General features: G+C 41.1%; 1 long non-coding RNA gene across 1 annotated transcript in view; it reads right to left on the reverse strand.

The window, feature by feature from the left end:
- Positions 1 to 15,935, reverse strand: part of LOC111264880 (uncharacterized) — a 153,115-nt gene that overhangs the window by 39,022 nt on the left and 98,158 nt on the right. Inside the window, exon 2 of the long non-coding RNA XR_015312858.1 lies at positions 3,160 to 3,271. This is a non-coding gene — a long non-coding RNA (uncharacterized LOC111264880). The remainder of the gene's footprint in view (positions 1 to 3,159; positions 3,272 to 15,935) is intronic.

Raw genomic sequence — 15,935 nt, forward strand, 5'->3', positions numbered from 1 at the left:
GCTTTTCCTCGAAGCCTTATGCTTGATTTTAAATCTTAAACTTTCTCAGATATGAGAAACTCTTCATCGCCTAACTATCTTTCCCGGCTAACAAATTGATCGATTCTCGGAAGCACCTAACTTTGTTAGCAAGCAGGTAGTCCTCTTTTAGGCTACTACTTCTTCGTTGCCCAAACGTAGCTAGACCTAGTCCGTTTTATAGACGTCTCATGGGTTATTGGTTTTGCATCGAACGCCTGTTCCTGCCAGGATCTGCCGAAATTCTGGTGCTTTTTTGTAGATGGACTACAGATATCTGTGGCAATCATCTCTCGATGTCGCAACCCGCCCCTTTCGGCCTTATTTCTATACCAAACGTATAGCCAGTATCCTGGCAAGGTAGGTGGTAGTTCTTTAAACTTGCCTCCCATGGAGTAAGTGACTTTCGCAATTCGACAACTTTGACCAATTTAGATTCTAGTCATCTTCTGCCTATTTGTACTATAGTCCTTTTGGCCTGTTTTAATTTTGCGAGGTTATTTCGTGGTGAGAGAACGGAGCCAGGCAATGTGCAGCTGTGCCTGTGGAGAATCTTAGTTGACCGTGAGTGTAAACGTTATTGAGTTAAACGCCACTGCAACGCCAGCATTCTATACCGCTTGTAGTGTGTACAAGTTAGAAAATCTCTGTCATAAACAGACTTGTCCCACCCCAGTAGTCAAAAGTGTTGTTAATCTAAGTTCATATATTAATGACGACAGGAGAAATACTGATGTCTGGCTGCCGTTAATTTATTGTGCATGTGCGGTCTGTGCGCTTAAGTTTTCTGAATGCTTTCTACAGGGGTATTTGAATACTAATTAAACTTAAAGTACTCTTATACCTGTTACAGTCACCTGTAGCCTTCTAGAGTTGTTCTTACCCAACGACCCTCTGTGGCCTTGATTTCTTCGTATGTATTTTGCATCTATACAACTTGCTTTGCAATTTTGGTGATAGTGACTACGCAACGCGCAAAAAAATTGTGATGCCACAAATTTTTAGAGGCAAAATTAAATTAGGGTACGGAGGATTGATTAGAGGTCATTGCCACTCTTTGTCTATATCCATCTTCCGTAGAGGAAGGGGGAGCTGCATACAGTTTCTAGCATAGTGGGAGGTCTGGCTGTGTATATATTCACGTGTATTAGTTTCAGGCCCAGGGGCGCTAATAGGGTCCGCTCTGTCGATTTTCTTTTGGAAGAAAACGAGGAATAGCTTAGATTGCGTCTGACTGCCGCTAATATCGAGCGACTACTCTGGCTTCGCGCAGCGAAAGCAGCAGTACGGACCATTATCGGTAATACGCCACTTGATAGCAGTATCTTCCTCTCGGTTGCACAGTCGCTAGATTTGGCGAAGCCATTCACCTGCATATCGACGACTGTAGTCGTCATAGTAACTATTTTGGTGGCTGTCCTTATTGTAGACGTTTAGCTTGTCGTGCGTGCAGGACTTGGCGCAAGAGAGGTGCGTCTTTGGCCTAAATACGCCATAAAACTTGCTGGTCTGCTCAATATTACATGATGAGTTGAAACTACGACGGGAACACGGCTACGGTAAAACGAAGATTGGCACTCAGAGCGGCGAACGGTCTTCGGTTCTTTTAATCTCCATTCTGGCATTACGGGAAAACTGTGACGATACTGCTGCAACAGCCAGTAATGATTCTAGTTCACTTCGCAATTTCCTGTTGTACCATGTTTGGACGAGGTAGTGCCAGTAGCAGGGTAAGCAGGATACTGTGAGAAAAGGTTCCGCGTTAGAAAAAAACAACGGAGGCACAGATGTGTTACGGCATTACACGCTTGTGCTTTTTAATTTAATGTAAAAAAACATAAGGGTATGTAGCAAGAACACATGTGTTTGGTTTTCTTGATATCACATATTACTGCGATATATTATTGCTTTGGTAATTTAAAAAATCGATAGCAGAATCTGCAATATTTGAAGGACTATGCATATCACTATGCATATGATAAATGTAGAATTGGCCTGAGACTAAATAGATTGAAATAGAGATTTAAGGAATACAATATATTATTAAAAGTTTTTCAAATATTATAAAGTTACAGGTACGTAAACGATGGAATAATTAATTTAACCTATTATAATGAGCACTGAACATGTTTCCAAATAATCTTTACGATGGTCCTTATCAAGGTTAAGCATTTTTCTGGTCCATCGAAAGTGGTCTGACTTGATCGTTCATCTGTTTGGGAGAAGCGCAAATGCTGCTAAGGTAGCGCGTAACGGCAGAATTGCCTGCAGACATTTATGTATTAGGTTCGAGTGTGAATATCCTAAAAACACACAGAGTAATAACAAGTTAAGAAATTACTGCTGTTCATCAAGGGGTTCATACTGTTCTCACTAGTACTGATACAGTCAAAGCTCAAGCCGAGAACGTACTTCCTAATAACAGTTTGTGTTTAGTATTAAAAAAAATTATCTGTAAAGAAGCCTGGGCTTAAATAAATTTATCCGTCACCTTTAGTATATTGCATTATGCTACTATTAACGTTTACTGTTAGGACTATACTATAATCAAGGTTTTAGCAATTCTTAATATCGTTAGTATGGTCTCAGTAGTTCTACGCTAGACTGTGATGACTCAGGATACTCTGGGTACGACATAAAAGAGGCAAATGCTCCTGACTGAGCTTGAACTTTTTAACTTTACTTAATGCCTATGAGAGTTTTCAAACTTACATGCTAGTAACCAAATAAATGTTTTTTCACATATACTTACTTGTGTTCACACGGGTCCAGCGGATAAACAATATTGTACGCATTTGTGTGTATAAGAGGATTACTCTTGAATTTAGGTCTCTGTATAAATGTAGAGATTAGCTGGATTCAAGTCTGATGTTAACAGAATATTGGTTATTTTAATGCCGCACATTCTATGGAAAAGGATATGGGCCTTCCTTGTCTATCACGTCTTGAGGCCTATATAAATTAAAGTTGTTGTAGTAACACCTGAAAGTTCATGATAGCCTACCAGTTACCTTGTATCGGCGTACTTATAGCTACTTCTCCCAGTCCTGGTGTATTATCTACCTAAATAAATGAATGTTTCTTTATCTTCAGAATAACGTTAGCATAAAATGTAGAATTCACCAAAGTAATTTATATTACTTTTCGAGTTTTACGTCCAGCATCGCCGTTAAGCATTCCATCAGACGGCTGACTTTTAACACGAAACGAAGTGTGTCTACCCCCGGGTTGGCACCTAAACCACAATGTCTTCCTGAAATAAACACGCGAATATGTTACCTATTAATCTATGACGGGCACTCCATATTCTTATAAACTAAGATGTTAACCAGTCTCAAGATAATATCAATGTGTGTGTCGTTTTTAATTTACATTTAGTTGTTTTTCTAAACACATATAACTGACACAAGTTAGAGAACTAGGGTTTCTGATAAAAGTGATTTTTGCTAGGCTTTTTGCAAACTTTTGTGTTCTGCGTAGGCCCTTCCACTGCACATGTCTTTCCCTTTGTCATTGGCGATGATACCACAATTATCTAATGGAGCCGATTTCAAGGCCATCTAATAGTAGTTCGGTGTAGCTGAACTTCAAAAATAGCGTACGGCGCATTGTGAGCCGAAAACTGATTCCTATATTGATTGTATAAAATGACTAGTAGTACGATATCGTCTAACAGGCCAAATGCCAGCTCGGTGTTCTGAAATCCTACATAGGACGACTAACAAAGTGTCAACTCCAGAACCAGTGGGACTCCCTTAATTTTGACTACCGTCCCTTCTAACTGCGCGTATATCTGCCACGACTAATCTCTGGCTGAAACAGCTCGCAACTGTTATGGCGGCAGCGATATCAGCGACCCATTCAGGCTATGCCTTATCATTGGGCTGACTCGACCCCGAAGCACTTAGTTGAACAGGCGAGCCAGTCTCGCTTAGCGCTCACAGAGCTTTCAGATAAGCATAGAAATGGGGAATAGGGAGAACGGTATGGTGGAGGCACGAAGACGTACCCACGAGCGGAAAAGTCTGTGGGCCTTTGGGGTATCCGTGTGGGAAGGCAGTCCGTTTATGGCCTCTTTGCTGTCCCTAAAACTAGAGCTCGGCATGAAGCGATCGGAGAGAGACCCGAATTGGTCCCTACCGCTGATAGCGTGGGTCTCAAAAACCTACATTATGCTCATAACTGACGAATGGCTTAGTTCTGCTCTGGTTAGGCTCAACTAGCCTGCAATCGCCACACTCCTTTGCCCTCTTTTCCACTCTTCCAGTTTCTCTACTTGCCCCCCATCCCCATTACATGCTAATAGACTTGAACGAAACGTCACAATTTGCTGCATTATCCCCGCTTGTAGGGATCTGGTGATTAGATTTGACGGTTAACTAGAGCTGCTCAAACTTGTCGAAAGACCTTTACGCAGCGGTAATTGCAAGCTACACCGAGCTCCGCTTGACTCGTAACCTCACAGCAAAAATATCAAACATGTTTATCGGGATCAGTTATACATGAGTTACTTCGTAGGAAGCCACCTGAAAAGTATCTCTATATATGCATAGGCCGCAATATTGTGCGAAGGTTTTGAAGCCAGTAGATCAACGAAATACTCGCTCTAATTCCCTTGGATAGTAAAATGCAGTTGTCTTAATGTAACTATCAATTGTTTACAGTTGTGAGGGCTTCACAATTCTTCCTCAAGGCTGCATCACCGTTTTGAATGGATGTGTGGCTTTAAAAAAAAAAAGCTAAGAATTGCTAACAAATAGAGACTTGTTGACAATATCGGTGCGCACCATCGTTGCGATTCGGGTGTTCCGATGTCCTTACTGTATTTGAGTCGCAGAATTAATCAAGGATGTGTATTCCTTCTATACGTTGATCCTGAAAGAACAGGTCTGCCGGCACACGGTAGAATAATTTACTATTCCAAAACTAGTCAAAGCGAACTTTTAATGAAGCCGAATGGAAGTCGCAGGGGAAAAGAAATCGGAACTAAAGGCACGGGCAGTAATTATATTTAATTTTGGAGGTGGATGAATATAGCTGGTACATCGGGTGGTCCTTTAACTCAATTATAGACTAAACTATGGTAGCAGTGAGGCGGATACGAAAGTAACCGGCGTGCAGCTATGATACTCGTTTGATTCGCCGGACAAGATGTAAAAGGATAACCGACAATTGACAAATAGGCATGCAGGACGTTTGAGAAAGACATCACGATGAGAAAGGTTTCTAAAAATGGCTATTTTTTTTTTTTTGTTTCACTTAAGCCAAACGTTTACATGTCGTACTATATTTCCCTAGAAAGTTTCAACGTTCCATGAGTTCTGTGCAACAGTGGTCAGGTATCTGATCCATAAACTATTAGTACATCGTTATTGCCGATTTTACCACTTGTTCCGACAGACGCGACCCTTTATTTTACAGGCATTCTTTTAGAAAGACGTTGTTTTCTATTAACTATATCGGTGCATTAGATGCGGTATGGAAACACTCATAATTTGTTTTTGTCCCTACATTTTAGAGCCTAAATAGGCACTGCATTAATACTTTCTCTGTTGAATCATTTATATACTAGAAAATTTGCTCCCTGTAGCGTATGAAAAGTATCCAACATAAACACATCTAGAGTTCTATGTAATACGCGTGGAAAATGGAAGTTCCGCGTCTGGCGTCTGCGTTTACGTCTAGCAGCCCAAAAAAATGAAATGAATCTGACGACGAAGATTGTAGAAAAACGTCCGTCGTTTCAGTTGTGTCACTTCGCGTTAAAAAAGTTATAGTGAATCAAAAGTTCCTTGAAGGGAATGCTGAATTGAAGCATATGGGAGGCCAAGAAAGGATAAAAGGGTGGATATTTTTGCTGAGGCATTCAAGGCACAGTAATTCTTGCGAAAACTGATCCACTCGCAGCGGCTTTTCAAGAAAAGGCTCAAAGGACTTCTTAAGGGTTCTAATTACAAACTTTTCGCCTAGTCTTTTTCTAGAGTATGGGATAATTTCTTCTAAGTGGAAATTCTACGGTTCTGTTAGATTAGCAAATTTACGTGTACACACTTGATTTGGATTAAAATTTAGCTAATATTATAGTATACTATTTCCGAGATATTTCTGTCGCTACTATCTGAAAACGAATAATAGAGCAAATAAATTCCATTTATGCCAATACTGCATTACAATGAGTAGCAGCGAGAAGAAGGCAAAGCCTAGTTGTCAAGGGTCTAAGTAACTGGAGGATGAACGTAATGACGGGTCAAGCTGTGGGGCTGAGAACTATGGTGGACCATTCGTCAGAGAGGGTAGAGGTTTTCTCAACTACTCGAGATCTGAGCAATGACTAAGAACACTAGGGAGGGCGGCAAGCGCCTAATGTTGTTCGCATAAACGCCTGCTCAGGCTTACCTATGGACCTTTGCCAGTACCATCCTAATACTTGTTCAAGTTCGTTATAAACTATGCGGAAATAAACTTCGTCCACTCGAGCGGTTTCTACTGGAGGTACCATCTCACGCGTCAGAATATTATGCGCGACAAAAAAATTATAACTTATATGTGCTTACTTAAACGACACGCTGTCTTGAACCGCGTCAGGTTGGCGCTTAAGTTAAAAGCATCCCTAGAATACAAAAAAAATCCTGCATGTATGATGACTTCATGAACTGCCTTACTAGAGCTGCCTGACTTAGCGAAGCTCGAAAAACTTGCATGCGACTACCAAATGCTCCAAGGTGTAGCTGAAGCTGGACCGTAGGAAGCCAACCTGCGTAACAAATCAAGCTTCTATGCTTTCTGTGACATGTAGTAGCCAGATTCGGCTACGTTAATGTGGTTCGAAGCAAAAGACCCGCGTCGGATGCAAAGCTTTTGATGGTACCTACCGTGGAGTCGGTCGGCTTTAAGGTAAGCGATCTCAGGACAAGGCGACGGGTGGATCCTCGCCTGAACGAGATCATCATTGAATTTGACCCAGGAAAGATGTTAGTTGTTGCGTAATCAAAATAAACGTAGCGCTATTGCAGATCGCAAGAGCCCAGGCTAAAGCCACGGTCAACCACTATCTTACCACACTCGAAAAACGGATGGGCATGCAGACATTCGGAACTTTACAGCAAATATTACTGCAGCATTGCCCTATCGATCGGAGCCTAAGAAAATTTTGAGCAAACCGAACAGGCACCGCGGTATTCCAGGGATGGTACGAAAATGTATGTATGATAAGAGAACCTTGCTACCGTATATCCTAGCTGGCTTTCACACGGGGTTTTCACATGCCTGGAGATTCAACGTTTTGAAAGAACAAATAGAGCAGATCCCGGGCTGTCTTAAACCTACGCATGCATAACGCGGTTAAGTGTTATGGCGCGCACCAATTTTTAGGTATTTCCATCGTTATTTCTATTCAAGGTATAGAATCAACAAATCGTTTTGTTTCGGTACGCAATGCATGTGTGTGTATAGAATCAAATTATTAAGGTATAATGATGATCTTTTAATATGTTTTTGAGTCTTTCAACTCTTATTTATTTCTTACATCTTTGGCTCAGTGCTTTGGCAGCTACAGGACAGCCATATATACGTCCTGTTTGTTATTTATATAACGCTCCTTGAAGTAAATCAATAATAGAAAACGAAGGTTTCACCAGTTGCCCTTTTTTACGCATGGAAAACTCCGCAATCACAGATTCAGATCAGAAGAATAAACAGGTTGAAGTCAACCTCAACACTGCATCTTCATTTGCACAATCTAAAAAGTATTTAAGGCATGGCGACGAGGTCTGCCGTTGTCATTAAATAACCAGGCTGCGTGCTTATTACTAATGAACCAGCGATCCACGAATTTTTTGAAACTCGAAATAGCAGGCCGCATTGATTGTGTTATTATCTTATAAGTAGCTGAAGTTTCTTAAATTGTACATGGAATACATTACATATAATTTCAACAATTTTTTACTCAGTTTCCGTATTTTCAATAATTGGGTCATAATTCGGTCACACGTTACACGTAAAGTACAAGGTTTCATCGACAAGGCCCTTGAACTCCAAGTGTGCTTTTGTGAAAAGCCTCTTCGACTGCGACAGTGTGTTCTTGTACCTTGGATCTCGATACCTAGTTATCTCTTCGTTGGCCTTCAATCCTTCAATTTCCGTCCTTAAAATGTTTGCATTATTCACTCACTCCGCTTTCGCTCAAGACTTTTTAACCTAATACCTTAATTATTCTTTTGATGAATTTCCGCAGCACTGTGGCTCTCGAGAAACAAAAACATTAACACTGTATGTTAATTTTCACGATGAAAAAATGTTTTCCCTTTGAACTAACTTATGTTTTTTTATTTTTGCTAGAGTAAGGACAATCGGTTTTCTCTTAGAAGCTTCTATGAAACTTAGATATTTCTTAGCCAACTTTCGTCTACTAATGGCGCTTAATATAAAAGTTATTCAAGTACCGTATATGTATAAACATATATACCAATGGGATATTATACATCGATGTTTTCAGCTGTTATCGTAAACTCTGAATTTTTTCTTGCACCAAGCTAATAGGTTCATTATTTGTAGAACCTCTAATTATTGTCAACTTTCGTTGGCCATAACTGAAACATCCGCGATTTTCGTCAGCGTCTTTTTTCTGTGCTGAATTATGTGGGGTGAATCGAAATCTAGATCGGATAACTTTAGGCTTGTATTTCAGGAACTGATAACATGCAAAACAATGGTTAATCATATACTCAGTTAACACACTCAAAGAAGATTATTAAATTAAACATCGTTTCATTCGAAATATTGGATCCCTGCATAACTCATAAAGATTATACAAAAATGAACATTGTTCTCAAACAAAAAACAAAATTTTGAGGGTGCGTCCTTTAATTTTATAGGCATTTAAGAAGGTGTCTCATTTTAATGTCATCCCTAAGGAAGACCTTGATCTGGATATTCATTATTTTATATTATCACGGCCCAATAATGTAGGATAAACGCAGGTGAAAAGATGAGTTGGTCCGGCATGTGCCTGTCTGGACCCTCGTAGAGGTTGGTTCTTTACTTTCCTGTACATTTATCTTTGATCTTAAATAAGTCATTCCAAAAATATTAGGTCATAAACTATACGCGGGCGATTCTGACTAATATTCTGTGACAGGCTTGATAAAAGAGATTACTTCAATCCTCAATAGATGCGAATTATGCAAGAGCAAAGAAGGGCCAATCTTGGTGACTAAATGCGCAGTCGTGGCAAGTTCCTGGTACATGTAATTAAGATACGCAAAATCTCAGTAGACATCTGCGCCCTGTGCAATTCGGCAGAGGTAAATGAGCGGAGCATACGATACTACACAGCCATTCCCTTGGGTTGGTTACAGGGGAGATGGAACCCATCACTGAGCATACGTAAGTCAGTAAGCAAAACCCTCTAAAGAAAGCACTAAAAAAGAAACACTGCAAATGGAGTACGGTTTCTCGCCTCAGATTGATCAGCTGCGCAAGGAGAGACGCGACCCTTTTACCGAGCTTTCGAAGCTACAACAAAATTCGGATAAACGAATGTTAAGATGTTTACGATCATAAGTACATAATTGTATTCTAGCCTTGTGTAAAAGGCACATAAGTGGAGGTTCGGCGTGTAGCAGGACAGGGCAACGTCTGACACGCCGGGAAGAGCCTGAAATAGTCTCAATCCTAAAATATGGCCTTTTGTTCATTGTATAAAAGAACACTATACGTAAGGTTAACTTTACGAGGTTACTAATCTCTGAATGTATTATAAATTGTAGGACGTCACTTTGGCCATTTTTAAATTCTAATATTTTGCAATAATAATTTATGCAGCGACGGAACGGTAAACGATGTCAAAATTGCCCATATGGAGCGCATCAGTAACACTTTTCCGTGGAGAGCGGCTCGAACGCTCAAATAAATACTGTTGTTAATGGCTGTAATATTTATTTTAGTATCAACAATATTCATGGTAATACGAATGTTACGTTTATGTATCTCTACTACGTGTAGTCTTACGGCTGATATTCATATCATTTGGTAGTAGGTATCGTCTCATTATTATCACGCAGACGCAAATACAACGTTTTATTCCTCACGTGTGTAGGCTAGTCAATCAGAGAACCCTTTCCCCTTACTAAAACCCGCTAACATCTGACAATAGCTGACTTTTAGCTTCCGACAATACTGCCAGATGTCCTTATGGCCACATACCGATACGCAAACGAACTAGGTGGCATAGCATCATTGCAGGAGTGAGTTCATAAACTCGGATTGTAGTCTTTAGGAGAAGGTTTGCCAGCTCACAGATGCTCCAAAGTAGGACGCTGGACGATATCATTGCGACTCGTTGCAGTAAAGCCGGGTCAAACTGGCCATTCAGTGGCGAGTACCAAGCTGAGAGTGGCGATTTTCCCCAATAGCCGTGAGTCCCTCTAGTCGCCAGAGGGCGCTGGCTACCGAAACGGAATTTGCCGTCTCAACTAACAAGGCGCCATCCGTATTGCTTGCCTTTCTCGTTACTGATGATGCAGCATCGTCGTTTCTGACTTCTCGCTATGCCAGTCGCTGGACTATAAAGGAGTTTGCTAGCAATTGATGACTGACTACGAGTGCATAGCAAGGGAGCGACCAACCACACTGGAAGATGGGAACACCAATTATAGCAGACCATGTATGTGTATCTCACTGAGGTCGGCCTTTCCTGGCCATGATAGCTAGAATCTTGCCCCAAAACATCTCGGGAGGAAGGCTACGACAAAAGGGAAGAATGAAAAAGAAAGGAATGCGATTGGTGGGAGGAACAGGAAATTGAAGAAGCTCTTCCCTACGTCCTAAGTGAAGAAAGGTATATGAGACAGGTCTCAAATAAAGGCCTAATTCGTGATCATCCGTATGCTCTTCATCCGCTATGTGTAAGGAGAGCAGCTAAGAGATCTAAAGTAAGACGCAGAGAATCCTTGGTTGCCAAACCACCATAATAGGAATACAATCGCACTCCAGGACCTGTACTGGCTGCAGCAGCCTGATAAGTTCAGGTCCAGGGTAGGGCGAAGAAGTGCCAGTTCGTAAAACGAAACCAGAGGTTTCTGGTTCAAAAGGGGAAGGCACCAGAAAGCCAATGAGCAAAGTTCTTATATTTTGATGATCGATGACTTACACACACCGTGCTCGAGCTAGAGAAAGACAGCCGACTGTCATAACTTCTCGCTGCTCGGCTATATGGCATATATAACCCCATATAAATCCTCGCTCGATACGTTGATCAGCTCCCATGTTGTGTGGAAGACAGCGACGTGGTCGCGTTGTAATTAGAGGAACTCGATGTATACTCAGCTTAGAAGCTCTGCTATCGAGGTAAACGCTCCAAGGATGAGGCTGGGCTGTTCTCGATTTTTGTTAACTAAGCTTAGGACGATATTTAATCTCCTCGATTAGGTCGAATATGTCGACTTTTATAGCATGGAATATATCTATTTGGTCATCTTAGTGGAAAACGAACACATCCTTAGTTGACATGTGTCACAACCATAAAATATAAACCCATACAAACTAACATTTTTCAAGCAACGTTCCCTGGTCGAAAGCGATGAGAGTGAGAGAGAGATTTTTAACAATCATGTAGCATACACATTTCTCCTATATTTACTATAAATACATACATTAGCATGAAAAATTGCCAGGGTCTGATAACTCCTGAATAAAAATTTACAGTCAATCTAATTAGGTGTTATCTGAGTGCAATTATATCGCTTTTACTAGGCTTTGTACGGAATACAGGCAGTATAGCCGGTGTATTCGTACAATTATGAAGGCGAAAAGTTAATTGATGACAGTTCTTGAAATTATTGAGTAATGATAACGTTTGTTTCGTGTGCGCGCCATTAGAAACTTGATAGGTTTGTAATGCGCCTACATGGTGGTGGTGGTGAGCGGCCTTTGGCATAGTGATCCATTTGGGGAAAAGACTAGAGGTTCGTGGCAGGAACGAGCTTCTGAAGGTGAGCAATGAAAATAATAGGCGAATTCCACTATCGTTCCCCCTGTGAAGTACAGCCTCGACCGAAGCCGCACACCGAAGCAGCCCACAACATGCCACAGGTGCTTTTTTCTGTTCTCGGTCTGCCATCGCGCTCTACCCGAAATAATGATCAATTTCATTTAGTTATATTATCGCACAGCCTGCCGTCTGCAGCTAAAGTCTTGTCGCGAGGACTCTTTTGTTTTTGTTCTCTTCTAGAGAGAACGTGTGGATGGTCTGAATCCTTCCTTTTATCGGTGTCCGTTCGCCAGATCTATCATCACTGGTTGGTTCTTTTTTTCGTTTCTACCTAGAATCGTTTACTGTTACACCTTTCCACTTTTAACGAGGCGACTAGAAAACGCATTTAAGTTATCTCGCCTGTGACTCGGGCCTCTACGAGCCACGTAAGTCGCGAAAGGTCGTGTCAGCAATACATTGGGTATATTACCAACGAGGTTTGTGTAGGTTACACTATAGTGATAAGTACATAAAACTTTATAATTCGATGAACCAATGAAGAGCAGACTGCGCACTTCCTTTTATGTCTTCAATAAAGGAATCCAATATCCTACATTAGTTAAATACACGTAGTACCAAATTCCGACAGTTCCCTCAACCGGCAGTTGCTCCAGTTATGCTCCTAATGTGGTTTAACATTATTACGTTTTCGCGGCCGGCAGGACCATGCTGCCACGCCTCTAGCTTTTGCTTAAAGAATGCACAAGTTCTATCTCTCCTTCACGGTTTTTCTTTTCTATGAACTTAACCATATACGTCTGTATATTCTGCTGTTGAAATTGAGGGCCATATGCGTCGAGTGTCACTTCTGCTTGCTCATTTGATTGCTTTCATTCTGTTCCATCGGCAGTCAAAGTCTGTTCCACCCATATTACTCATTCCATTGTTTTTATGTAACTTCGTGTAACATGAAATGTTGAAGCTTCTTTCTCACTTTTGTGTGATACAGAGTGAGTTGAGTCAAAATGGCCACAGCGTGTCCGATAATAATCGCCGGCCGCTCTCATAAACATTATAGGGAGAAACAATATAACGGTGGATTGAGCCGCAATCAATCTCCTCGCTTGCTCCACAACTCTGCAGATCTTACGGGAAACCATCATCAGACGCATAGCCATCGATTATTTTGCTGGGTAACGGCGCTGATCAAAGCATGTGGTTCTGGGGAAAATGAGTCCACTTCTATTCCACTAAGGTGTCCAACATAAAACTCAAGTAATCCGTTTTGCCGTTATGCGGTATCGCCGGTGCAAGGCGCCTGTGAATCAAACATATAAACATCCATCCAGAGAACTGTAGCACCTACATATATAAATCTGCTCGCGAAGTGGATTGGGTGTGTAACATACTCGAGGTGTCTTCTGGGTATTATGTAGTTTATTGGGGTAGGAGGGGGGGGAGGGGTATTTTCAAATCCGGCAACTAGTTTTTACTTTGTGATGATATAAGCGGCTTGTACGGTTTTAGACGAACGCTTTTCGATTGCGTTGTTAGTACATAATACCAAACTCTTCCTATACTCTGTAGATAAATTAGCCAGTACTTACTTACAGTAACTTTATTACTAATCTTAAGCACAATGAGGAAGCATTCTTATAGTTTTGTTTTGATCTAAACATGAACTAAGCGAAATTAGGTTTATATCTTGAGTGAATGACACCATTAAATAAGTAGCGTTCAAAGTGAAGCAGATTATATTTATTCGATTGTTGTGCTTTATCGTTTCTTCCGTTTATTATGGCCATTTTTTCATGAAGTGATTAAAAGGTGCTAACCACTTGTGCAATCTTCGTGCATAAAAGAGGCCACGTGGCACAAATTCTAATTTGTGTGCTAGGGTACAGTTCTGAATTCGCTCTATTCAATGGATTTAATGGTCGTATTATTGAGGCAGTGGACGTTGACTGAAGTACCCCTATTGAAGAACAAAGAAAGCTCTAAAATAGGGTGCATCTAATCTTGCTGAAAACACTAGATGGGACCATTATTTGCCTATGAGGGGAACCAAGTTGACCGCCTTATTACTATATATTACAAGCTTTACTTCGGCTCTATTAGGCTTAACGGCTATGCGACTAATGGTGATTGTGTCGGCCAAATGACCGGGCAAACAATTAAGCTAATGTAAAAACAGGCAGCCCTCTGCACAGGTATTAGACTGCAAAGGTCATCACAGGTAATGACGCATTGACCGTCCACCTCATGTGGTATAAAAAGACCGGGACATATCTACGTTTTTGCCGTATTCGATTGAAGGCGGTTCAGGCATCAATCGCATATATAGAAAGGCCCGATAATTTCGTGCAGCTTATTAATACATTCTTTTTGCAAATGCTAAGAGAAACGCAAACGACGCGTTAATACTTCGACAAAGACGCTTCTCTATTTTTACTATACACCGCACTTTTGAACTTTACGATCATCATGACCAAAATGACACTCCACACTTATATTAAAAATAAATAATTTTATTTGCGTTGGCGGGATATTTAGAGCTGGCGGAGTTTTCGCAGATGTTGCCGTTAAAACTAGGATACAGTTACTACATAATACTAGAATATACAGTTATTGAAACTAGCAACCAGAAGAACAGAATAAGTTTTTTTTTTTTTTATCCAAGTTTATATAGTCCAATGCACACCAAGTTTACTTTATCCATTATCAATAAAATTTCACACAAAAAGAAACACAAGCAATACGTTGTCGTATCGTTGACTATATGATTTATATCTCTAGCTTTCGCCTCTGTAGCTATCCATTATAGTAGAACACTATAGATATGTAAAGAAAAATAACATCGGACAGCATATAAGACGATTAGCATGCTACATCTAAGCTAAGTAAGACTGATAAAAAGATATCACTGGCGGAAAAATGGGGCTATGTAAAAAAGAAAAATTAAATAAATAGAATTGTATCCATTCGCAAGCCAGTAAATGACGCTAGAACAGAGGATTCGACTGTGAGGCCGAAGGAACCCCAAACGAGCGACGACCATTTCTAAGTATTCGTTGGCTCGTACTTCTTTTACTTGGTCAGATTCGGCCTCTGTACTAGCCTCTATACGACTCGTTAGCTATATACGAAGAATGAAAAGGAATCAAAGAAGCGGAAAAAGCGACCTTATTTTTTTCATCTGCCTTGCTCTTAGCCATCATCCATGAAACTACCCTCTTTCAGGTTTAAAGGATGATCTATTGCGGGGATAGAAAGACTAACACTGTATAGTCGCCTCTTTTATCCTCTTTGGCTCCCCCTCGTAGGACAGTTAAAAAGGATCAATCCTGGGGTAATAAAAGGGACCAGTTCGGGGTGAAAGCAACCGAGCAATAAAGTAAGAAAAAGAGGAGAAACAAGCAGCAGACAGGAATTACAGCACCGCCGGACGATAGAGGAAGAAAAGAAGTAGCAACAGCAAGTGAGAGAAGGCAAACCCTGGGGGTCTTCAGCACTAGCGGCATAGCAGCTACTATCAGCAGTTGCGACGTCGCTGGCAAGAGATGTGTGATGGAGAAGGGAAGAAGGCGAGAAGCGTGATGCTAACGGCAGTTGGTCAGTTCACCACTGGGCCTGTCCGCCGGCGGACGACGAACGCCGCAACCATGTTAATCCTTCTTTTCTATTAACGCAAATCCTCAGTGGGCGGCAACAGCAGTTACTAAAGTTACAATGGTGACGGTCACAATGGTAGTAACGCGGGGTGGAACGCTCGGTTACTTATCCTCCTTCTGTCGTTGCTGTTATAGCTGATCACATCATGAAACCGGACCTGAAAGGACACTACACAGTCAATACCTCTAGTTTCCTCTCTTTTCACGAATCTTCTTCTTGCACAGGCTTCCTTCACCTAGGTCCGGACCTTGCGACCCAGGACGGTCGTCTGAAT

This window comes from Varroa jacobsoni, unplaced genomic scaffold, assembly GCF_002532875.2.
Source record: "Varroa jacobsoni isolate VJ856 unplaced genomic scaffold, vjacob_1.0 scaffold_909, whole genome shotgun sequence".
Classification (NCBI taxonomy): domain Eukaryota; kingdom Metazoa; phylum Arthropoda; class Arachnida; order Mesostigmata; family Varroidae; genus Varroa; species Varroa jacobsoni.